The 11,465-nt window shown below is 39.6% G+C and overlaps 1 long non-coding RNA gene across 1 annotated transcript in view; it reads right to left on the reverse strand.

The window, feature by feature from the left end:
- The window catches only part of LOC135324234 (uncharacterized), an 89,159-nt gene extending 77,967 nt beyond the window's left edge, over positions 1-11,192 (reverse strand). The window contains exon 1 of the long non-coding RNA XR_010385602.1: positions 11,042-11,192. This is a non-coding gene — a long non-coding RNA (uncharacterized LOC135324234). The remainder of the gene's footprint in view (positions 1-11,041) is intronic.
- Positions 11,193-11,465: the final 273 nt, after the last annotated feature.

Genomic DNA, 11,465 nt, shown 5'->3' on the forward strand with positions numbered 1-11,465 from the left:
TCACTACTAGGAAAGAATAACTAGGGTGTCTGGGTTAAAAAGGATGTGAATGGATTCTGTAATACTGATAATTATATCAGTACTTAATACTTTGTCAAACACAGATGGCTCTATAAAAGGCTATGAAAACATAGAACTGAAAACCAACTCTGTTGAAATAAATAGAAAAGATGATATGGTTTTATATAGGAGGCAGGGATGGATAGGATCTTATTCTGTGGGTTTTTTTTTTTTCAGATTTATGGATTTTGGTCAAGATCAACAAAGGGACTGTCAAAAGACTGAAGGAAACAGATCTCACTTTATCTCCCTCTATACAGTAGAAGTGCTGAGCGTCTCAGGAGGCTTCACAGCCAGCTTCGTAAAAGCCAGATTATTCTGATAAGAATTGTACTCTTGAACTCTTTTCCAAAACCGTTTTGAATACTGAGCCTTTTCAGACCCATTCCATGCGTATCTTACTCTCTCATCGCTGATTAGAAGAATCTATCTTTTCAGCTATGTCATAAAAGAAGGCATAATCTTATGATTTGTCTAGAACACACAAATTCGTAATGTGTATTGCCTAGAGTAGAAGACTAACAAAAGCTAATCTTTCATGAAGCTTCAAGATTTCTAATCAGTCTTCGAACCTGAGAAGGTTGCCATCTTCTTTGAATGTTTTAAGTAGCTTTTAAGACACTCTTTTTAGGACTTGAGTGTCCCCCACTCAAGATTCAGAAAAGATTAAGCGGCAATCTTCTTGTACAGTCTTTACTGGACTGCAGCAGCATTACAACTGTCAAAAGAAAAGACTTTATGTATGCAAAATATTATCTATCAAGCACATCATCCTATCACATTCACATACAAGTAAGTTTGAATAAAATAGTTACAGCCTGCAGTAACGCAGGTAGTTGTATTACTTACTCCAGTTAGCTGCCTTACTTACTCCAGCAAAGAATTTAGCCTTTGCTTTTAAGGGATAAAAGGTCCAGAGGAGTTGCTTCAGTAAACAGACTAAAAATATGAAGCATAAGTAACAAAGCCAGTAATGTTTGCCAGAATCAGGCTGATGGTATTATTTGAGAGAAGATGGCTGATAATCAGTACTATGGATTGTAACATATAATCAATATTTATGTCTTGTCCTAAAACCAGGAAGGACATTGTGAGGTAATACACAAGAAATGGGGACACAGGAACAAAGAGGGACATATTTACAGCAGAAATACCAGAGGAAAGTAAACCTGTATTTAAGAAGACATTTCACCTGAGATGATGGCCACGACAGTAATTCATAGTTAATCTGTGATTATTTTAACTTTTCCCTCCTATTTCTAATAGGATAACTTCACCAAAAATTTTGGTGACATCAGTGTTGCACTATGGATCTCATTTCTTCCTTTTTACTTGTTTTTTTTCTTGTATCACTGACTGAATAAGAAAATGCTAGTTGGCTAAAAACTAAAAGAAATCACTAAATCATTGTGAACAATTTATTTTGGGACAAGACAGAGCTATGTTCTTTCCTAAAACACCTTTCCCTATCCTTTTCAGTGAAGGAACAAAAGCTGAAAGCATGCAAGCCACAAGGAGTAGACCTTCAGAAGTATTTGGGTGTTGCAGTGCCAAACACTCAGTTGAATCCACAGCCCTAACAGGCATTCAATCTCCATTCAATGCAAGGGCAGTGTTAGGCACTTATAAAGGGATACTCAGAAACTGGATGAGTGGGAAGCTATCTAAGATAACAAATGAGATATCAAGAAAAGTAAAGGTGCACTTGGTGTGATCACAGCTTTGCACCTACTTCAACTCAGAATCCATGTCTGTGAACCCATTCTAGAAGCAGGCACCAAAGTCCCACCTGTGAAAAATAAGGAATCCATTTTTCCACAATACCCTAGAGCTGACTATTGGAAGACTCACATGGTAGGGGGGGACCTGGATTTAAAGCTGTATCTTGCTGATTAGAAACAGGGATTTTTTAGATTTTCTCTGAGGGAAAATATATTTTCATCCAGGCTACTGGTTGCTCTAAGTCAAGTTTTCCTCACTCCTTCCGTTTTGGAACTCTGGCATTTCATAGATATTTTTCATGAATATTTGTTGTAGCAGGAATTTGAATCTTGGCTTCCAGCATCCTATTTGAATGCTCTTAACTTGTGAGTTAGAGTCAATCATCTTCTCAGTGATCATACTTAGGCACCTTTTTTGAAAGGTGAGAGAGCTAAACTTTCCCCAGTTTGGCATTATCTGCCAACTAGCCCAGGTTGCTTCTGGCTCAGTGCAAATGCGGCTGGGTCTCCTTGTGCAACATACAGGGAGCCACAGTTGCTACTTCTGGGCCAAGGTTTCTACCAGTGAGTAAGGCAGTAAGAGACAGAGGCAAAAGGAAGGAGCTGAGATCTTCACTCACATGACACTGTTACAAGACAACCCTGAGAAGCTCAGAAAGAATGTTTGAAGTAGGTAGATTTGGATAACTTCTACCTTAGATAGAATTTGCTTAGCATGAGTAGCCGCACACTTGCTTAGCATAAGTAGCTAAATTTGCTGAAGCCTTAAGCCGCGCTCCTAGTTCGTTAAGAAAAGGCCTCAGAGCTGGTGCAGGCTGGAAAGATAAGGGAGTTACAAGCAGTCTGCATTCCTGTGCCCCACTCTCCAGAAGGGAGGATGCCAAGGCTGAGAAATAAGGCCTGTTTGGACGCCAGGACCTTGGGAAGTAAAAAGCTTCCTCTCACTGTTAAAACAGTGATGATTAAGGGGTCTGGATTATGTCTTCTTCCTCAGGGCCTTGGAAGATAACACCTACTGACCCAGCTGGGGCAGTGTTAATTAATTGATCAGGACCTTGAGAAGTAGGGGTGGGACCCAGGGAAATGTGAAGAAATCATTAACCAATCAGTGTGAAAGAGGAAGGAAGTCACAAATATGGCAATAAGAGGAAGGAAGTCACAAATATGGCAAATTTGATTGTATAAATGCTACCTGAAAAGTTGGGGTGGGGTGTGCTCGATTTGTGGGAGACCACCGAGCACCCAGGCTTGCGCAACTCTGAAATAAATAAATAAATGTCTCTCCTGAGTGTGTAATTATTGGCTCATTGCACACCGGGCAACGAATCCGCTTTTCGGACAACAACACTGCTAAAAAATAATGACATGCAGAAAGGGAGTTGCAGAGCAACATAACCTGAAGTTAAGGAGTATCTTTATGCATTTTGATTTAAGGTTCTAAATTTTTTAATTCCATTTCATCTTCTATCCTTTTACTGCATATGACATCAACTGTGTTCCTGTCTGCAGTACAAACTGTAGTTTGTACACAATGCTGTACTACAAATCTGTAGTACAAACTAGGACTTGGATAGGCACAAGATAGACATCAATGTTTAGATTCATTAGTCAGGCTACGGTCACTTTGGAGACATGGTTACAGAATACATCGGAAGCATTACACCCAGCAGCAACAAAACAAATCAGACACCTTTTCCATCACAGTATACATATAGCAGCGTAGTGGTGTATGCATCCACCCACAATGCTACTACAAATAGATAGGAATTATAAAATGGAAACGATGGCATAATCAATGCCCAGGGTGCTGTCAATCAGCTTTCACCAGCAGCTTTGTGTCAATATGTGTGAATTGCCTGGGTTCTGCACTATATGACCTTTTGCAAGGTCGATTCCTGAAGGACATTTTGAGGGAAAGAAATGTTAGCAATTTAATTTGACTTCAGAACCTAAAGATATGCATACGCACTAGGTGGCTTTCTCCCTTAGAGATGCACTCTGTAACAAATTACCATTACCATTTGTATTTGGTGTCCAGTTTAATGAGTTGCTTCATGTTCATCTGCTATGCTGCATAGAAGAGACACTGAAAATAGTGCTATACAAAGTACAAAAAACTAAAACAACAAAAACACTGATGTATTTTTTGCCATTTTTTCACATAGAAAATTCTCTCTTTGAAAAAGGAATTCCTAAACTCATGTTCTACCACTCAAAAAATACAAGAAACTTGGAGTTAAAAAAGGTTGGGGGATCTTTTTGTCTTGAAATCATGTAAACAAATCACATGTTAGCCCAAACATTACTTTTTTTACAAATAAGCCAGTTTGTTTGAATGACATATAAGAAAACAGCCAGTTCAACTCAAGTACAAAATCATTCCAAATGCCTTAAAAGTTACATCTGGTGATTTTAGCTTAATATCTAAAGATAGGAATATGCCAAGATACAAAGACATTTTTGGATATACTGATGGGGAAAGTAACCTCCATACAGCCTCTAAATTTATACTTAGCATCTTGGCCTCAAGGAAGTTATGGGATTTATAAATCTCTGTCTTACATGCTCCAGAGCGGGGGGTTATCTTCCTGACTAAGAATCTAATGGTTTGTTTCAGTGAACATCAGTTTATTTTTCCTCATCATAAATATTGACTTTGTCTTCCCCTTGTTCCACATTAATGTATTCCATCAATAAATAATGATATGCATCTCAACAGAAGTTAACATCTTATTACAACAGTTTTCCTAGTACCATAATAATCAAAAAGTCTTTTTAATCAGGATGGAAAACAAGATGATTATGGTTGTTCACAGGGCAATAAAAGTTTCTTTTTATTTCCTGCTCTACAATGACTGCTGACTGGAACCTTTCTGATATAAAGTATGCAATAAAAAGGGACAAGACTTTATCACAGTTCTGGTAGTCTTTGTTTAAAACTCCTCAGAACAGCTCTGGGCCGACATGTAAGTATTAGCTATGTAAAGATAAAGTGAGTGGAAAGCAGGAGGAAAAGCTCTCTCTCAGCTCCTTGCAACATATAATAGCTCACAATTTCTTTCTTTATTTATAGAATGCAACACCTCGTTTTCTTCATTGCAAGTGTGCTACAATATGTATATGGAGGTTGGATGAAAGCCAGCCTAAAATAAACAAAATTCAGTTGTGCAGTTTAGTGAGTGTGTGTGGCATGTGGATCAGGAAGAAGCAGCAGAGTGAGGAAAGCACATACTGGTATTTAAGGTTCCTAGCAATTCATGATAGATGCAGTCTGTCTCTATTATTTTTAGACTGTAACCAGAGTTTTGAACGATTGATGCTACCTGATGCTGGAAAATTAACTGGAATGAAAAACACCACCTCATTGAAGGGAACTGGAATAGAGTTGAAAAGATACAGGCAGTTACTCGGCATGCTTAAATTGTTTCATTTTCAGCAGCATTTAATTTAAGAGAATGGTTCTTCTGCAAAATACACAGTATAATGCTACTGATGTGGAAAAACAAATACTCTAGCCCATATCATCACAAAAGTACCTACTGAAATAGATGTCATCATAAATAATAAAAGTTTAAGAGCATCTTTTCCATTGAATCAGATAGATAGGAAAGATAAACTTGAAATACTGATTCTCTTTGTTCTAAAGTGTAATCAGGAATAGTTTTTAAATTTTATCTTTTTCTTTTTCACTACTCATAAATGGATCCATTGTCTATGTCTAGTATCCTACTGCACCCAGCTGATTGCCCACCATATCCCCCTGAAACCTGTAGGACCTTTTTCTGCTGTCCCTCCAGATCAGACCCTCTTTTTAAGCAGAGAATTCCAGACAACGTTTTTAGGACATAATCCTCTCAATCTCCTGTGAGATGCTGCTCTTTCAATTCAAATCTAACCAGGGAGGTTTGGGAAACATGCGGTCTAATTGCAACAGGGTTTTAATTGTCATGGAGATTTTGCTCAAAGAATGGCTTCCAATTGCAATAGGCAGAAATCCAGGCTCCTTGAAAAACTCCATGCCGTGTTTCAGTGGCTGGCAAGTTTACATGTGTCACTGTCACTTCTGTGTTTATTAAAAAACAAAAAAAACAAAAATCCCCTCACCAACAATAATTTTTACTTTAACAGAGAAAAAGGGACATAAAGAGAACAACACTTACTCATATGAATGGTTGGTTTAACACACACTGAACAAATTGATGTATAAATTGGCTATGATAAATGCTTGTGCTAAATGTGGTTATTTATTATGTGTTCCATTACATAAATTGGTTGCAGAATTATAATAAATGCTCTTTATTAATCTTACCTTCCCTGTGGCTGGAGAATGACTTAAGGCAATTATCTTCAGTGTGGAACTCAATTCCATTATTGTTGATGGGCAGAAAAGGCCAGGCAGCCCTCTAATATTGCACAGACAGCCCAAAATCTCATGCTTTTGCTTTTTAGTATCCTGTATCTCACCTTGTCTTTCTATGCTGACATGGTGTGCTTCTGCATCTCTCTCCAAACACCATTACCTCTAGTCTCAGGAATTCTTGAGAACGCAGTATCAAGGTGTAAGAAATAAGAAGTGATAATAATTTGATAGCTATTCTTTTTGCTATATATAAATTAAAAGACAAAGGAAATTTGGCTTGATCGCAGCATTTTCACCATACACTGAGTATAGCTCAGCTTTCAATTGTCTTTTGCATCATTATTTCACTCTAAAATTCCCTACAAAATTCCTGCACAGGAGGAAATCCAGACTGGGAGGAGTGCGATGGTGTATGCTTTAAGAAAAAACTTCAATTCCTGTTTGTATCATTTACTTAAGAACTAAGGTGCGACCAAAATGCATTTCTAGATTATTAAAGTGTGTAAATGATGTGTCTGTAGATTTTATGGTCCTGCTTCTGATCTGCACCAGGTTGACAGGGTGTAATTCAACTGGCAGGAATGAAACAATTTCTGATTTATGTTTTGTGAGAACAGAATACAGTTCTGCAACTTTAACTTGCCCTGTAAGGGTGAGACTGTCATGAAGGCTTATGCTCCATCCTCATTTTGCAAGCATAATAATCGTGATAGTCCTTCTGGGGAGCTGCTAGCATGAGCCCCCCTACAGCCTCCTCCCCATTTTCTCTGAAGAGCTCATTAGTGCAAGTTCCTCTAGCACTGCTGTCAGCTCGTAAAAGGGACCACTTGACTTGTTTCTCTCCTCTGTCTATGTCTTTTGCTATTTTTCTGAGGTGGGCAGGGCGGAATGACTGGGAGGGCAGATTAATTGTGCAGTTGCTAGAGGAGAAATGAGGAAATGGTTTGGGGAGACCTATAAAAAGAAGTGAAAAAAGATGCAACTGAAAACTGAGGTGCCTTCGATATTTTGTTAAATGCTGTTCCTACCACTGTCATTATCCCTTTCCAGGTGGGTAGCTTTTCAGTGCAAGCATGATATAACCTCTGTGCTGCCTAATGCAATGGGCTCCCACTCCTACCTGCTTCCAGATGCCAGCATAAGAGAGAGAACAAAAGGGCTCTCCGGAGAACTGTTCACTTCAGCGCTATGACACAGCTAAGGGCTTCAGGACAGCATTCCAGCAGCTGGAGACCTAAGCTGTGTGCGGGTAGCCTCCCACTCAGGACAGTCAGCTCTGTTGTGGCCTCAAGGGAAATAACAACAAGAAATGTTTCTATATAGTCAGGATACAAGAAAGATGGTGCTTGGTATTTTTGCCAAACTGACGACTGGCTTATTTCATTGTCAATTTAAAGTCAAATGTCCTTTGACAAAGAAATGATGTGAGAAAAGCAATTAAACCCACACACTGACTTAGATCTGAGTAAGATTTCACTTTCAGGGGATATAAAATTGTCAGTATTTGTCCAGAAAGTTCAGCAGATACTTCATGCTTGCTTCTGCTTACACTCCTAGTGTATATGATGGGAAGCTAGAAAAAAGGTTAAAGAGGAAACTTTAGAGCTTTGAATGCTAAGGAGTTTAATCTTTGAGGAGACAGGCTGGCATATCCCTCTCTGACTCATTTTCTAACTTTTTGCTCAAAAGTGTCACTGAAAATTAACAATTAAACATGCCCAGTAGTGCACTGTTTTGAAATTAATTGCATTTTTCAGGAGGGTAAAGTCACACGGCTTTTAGCTTAACGAAGAGTCAGGGGCCTGTGATAGCTGCCCGCAAACACATTGGTTAGCACTTGATGGTGTCACTGGGTTCTCTTAGTTTTATTGCAAGGAGGCAACACGGGAACTTTAGTGCCAAAATAACCATGAATATCACCCAAATGCTCTACTATATTAGCACATCTGCCTGTTCCAGATGTTTGCAATTAATATACTGAAATCCTCAGTAAATTACCAGAGTAGTTACCTTCCACTGCTTCTCCAGACATACTGAATGGCATTTGTATTTTATATAGTTATAAAACTGCAGCACTTGGTAAAAGATCAATAAGTGCATAAATGTCAACAAATGGAAGGAATTGAGGGGAAAGCAGAAGTTTTTAGAGATTCAAAGCAATGAGACATTTACATAAATCTTTAACCTGAAATGCATGAGGGGCTGGAATTGAAATGGTGCGAATATACAGGGAGTAACTGTTGTGATGTATTCTTGCTACACATCCTCCTCCCCCTCCCCCAGGTTCATTTTAGCTCCCTTTTCTTTGGACTACAAAAGCTCTGCAGGAATTTTTATTTGGACTGTCCACATCCCCCAGGACAATTACCACTGTCTGTTTATTTTACATGGGAGCATGGCAAAAGAATACTGGGAATGCTAAAGAGGTGAAATGACAAGTATATAATTTCATGTAAAGGTTCTGCATGATTACAATATCTTAAAATTCACTACTTCAAAAACTGAGTATCAGCAAAGAGCAGTGCTGAACTACACCTACACAACATCTCCAAAAATTCATGCTTGGGCTTGGAAATCTTTTTTAAAAAAAGGATCAAGACTTCAGTTATTCCTAAATTCAACCAACCTCAGCTCAGGACTCTGGCTTAAATTCAGGTTTCGAATATAATTTGCCCAGGCACTATGTTCCAGGGAGGCATCAGGCTTTAACTGCTCCCCCAGGGTCCTGAGCGCTGCTTTACGAATGCCCACTTCAGGCAGCATCCACACCTCCGCAAATCTCAGTGGTGAAGGCAGCGACTGGTGTCAAGCTGCCCGGGGAGAACTGGAGCCAGAGCACGGTGGCCTGCTGCAGGGTGCCTGTCCTCAGGGCACTTGCTGCGTGGGCAAGCTGAGCCCAAGCACCTCTGCCAGCAGGTTCAGCACACAGCAGGCCTGGCAGAGCAGGGGCACTTTTTGCTGATGTGCTGTGTACGTCTGAAGTGGAGTCTGCCCTCCAGCAGACCAATCTCACAAAATGATGCAGAAACATAGTACCAGCCTCCTGACTTCGGCTTCATACTTTAGGAAGATTATCTGCAGGAAGGGCAGGGATACACGTGGCTGGAGTGGCATCAGCTATGGTCACTCTCATTTTTCCAGGGGTTTAACAAGCAGAAGTGTGTGAGCTGAAGAGCCCTTTTCTGGGGGTAGGAGTCTCCACATGGGTGGAGTATAAAAGCAGAATGAACGACAGAGCTTCCCCACCCTCCGCACACCTTCAGGCATATATGCATGTAAGCTGCAGAATTCTTAATGTAAAAAAGAACTAATCATTAATGTAAAAAATAACTTCCTTGTAGACATACAAGTACCACGGCATGGCGGTCAGGTAGAAGTGTAAAGATTTATATCACCCATATTTTCTCCACAGGAGTCTATATTCTTGCCAGTAGCTGGGGTGTGTGCACTGCCTACTTCACACTTACACTCTCTCATCAAGAGTCAGCTTTCCTGGAAAATGGCCTCAAAAAAAAAGGAAAAGTCTTAATTCTTGGTAAGATAGAACTGAGAAGGCCGTTAATTTAATCAGAGATAGTGATGTTGAAAAGGTGCTTCTACTAAAGACTTAGCTTTCAGCTTGTCCATTCATTGCATTATTACGTATAACCACACTGCAGAATTGTTTATTACAGAATGTTTAATTTATTTACGTTAAAAAATGTGTTTAAAAATTGCCTCAGCTCAATACATTTCAGAGGACAAAGCAAGCCCCAGTAAAAATAAATTCAACACCCCTGACTAAAGGCATGAGCACACGACCAACTTGTCTCAAGGCAAGCTTGAGTTTGAACTGAGAGCATACAACCCACTCTCCAAGAACTGCCTGGACACACATTCACCCTATCATAAATACAAGGCAGCTTACCACTCAGGGAAAGAAGGCCTACGAGGTGAGCTTACTGCAAGATTCAGGCCAGCTGTAGTGTTTGGCTGAATGCTTTGACTAGAGTGGGTTTAATACTCATAATACACTGAGGAAAGAAAATAAAAGTCTAACAGCTGTTAGATGTCCAACAAACACTGAGAAACTCAGAATTCCTTCTACTATGGTACTGAAGAAATGTACAGAGCTGCATGTGCAGACTCCTACCCTGCTGTGGGGTTCCTTCAGCACTGATATTCATGGACTTTACAAGAAAATATCATTTTCCAATTAATATAATTAAAAAAAACCCAAAAATGTGATTGATGAAAAAAGGAATTTAAAGGTAATCAGTGAGAGATAAATACCTGTCATTTGTGCCGCTAAAAGTCTGTCTGTGAACTGTAGACAATTACAAGATCACTCCTGTACATCAGAAATACAAATCAGAAATTTGTAGTATCAGGAATACAAGGCAAGTGATCAGAGCTGTGTTTGGCTGTCGTAAGAGCTGGGGACCAAAAGGATGTACGCCTTTGTTTGAGCAGATACAATTATTATGTATGTTTAACCAGCTTATCCATCTTGGGTCTTCTTTCATCAAATATCTCTTTAGTTAGCCTAGTGCCTGTAATTTTATCTTACTTTTATATTGTCAGTCATGTTTTAAAAATGAGCACTTGTTTCTGTACTCAGAAAGCTGGATCCAACAGACAGATATACACATTCTGACCCTCGGCCCCACTTAGAGTTAACTCAGCCAACCATCAGTGAGACTTCGTACAAATGCTGGGTTTGTGCCTCCATCAAGAAGTTAGACATTTCCCTCAAGAGAAATCAACAAGAATTTAGAAGACTCCTGCACTGGTTTACCACTAGGCCATAAGGTTTTAATGAGAAATATTTATAAAAGTATTACAGCTCGTTCTACCTTTGGAGAGAGGAATACTCCAGCTTTCATTCAACCATTATACTCCCCATTCAGATATTTCTTACCTCCAAAAAAGGTGCTTCAGCTCACACTCTGCTGCCTGTTATCCCCTCGAAAGACGAGACTAACCACGGTTGAGGGCAGTCTAACTGCACGGACGCCCGCCCGTCCTGCAGATAATCCTCCTGAGGGCCGGTGCAGAACTCGTCCTGCAGCTCTTTGGCAGCTGGAGAGGCCTGCTGGGCAGAGAGGGTAGTCTCAGCAAAGAATTATGTCCATTTTACGCAGTCTAAAGGGCAAGAGAAGACATCTGGGAAACTGATTTGTTTCTCAATTTTGTGACATTATTTCCAGCATTTTGTTCTTAATTTTTGCATTGTTGGTTTATAAAACTGATATATAGAAATTGTTATATAAAGAATAATGAATCCTCTGATATGCACTATTTCTAACACAAGGGGAAACAGGCACTGTTCTTAGGATTAGCAT

This window comes from Dromaius novaehollandiae, chromosome W (genome assembly GCF_036370855.1).
Source record: "Dromaius novaehollandiae isolate bDroNov1 chromosome W, bDroNov1.hap1, whole genome shotgun sequence".
Taxonomy (NCBI): Eukaryota; Metazoa; Chordata; class Aves; order Casuariiformes; family Dromaiidae; genus Dromaius; species Dromaius novaehollandiae.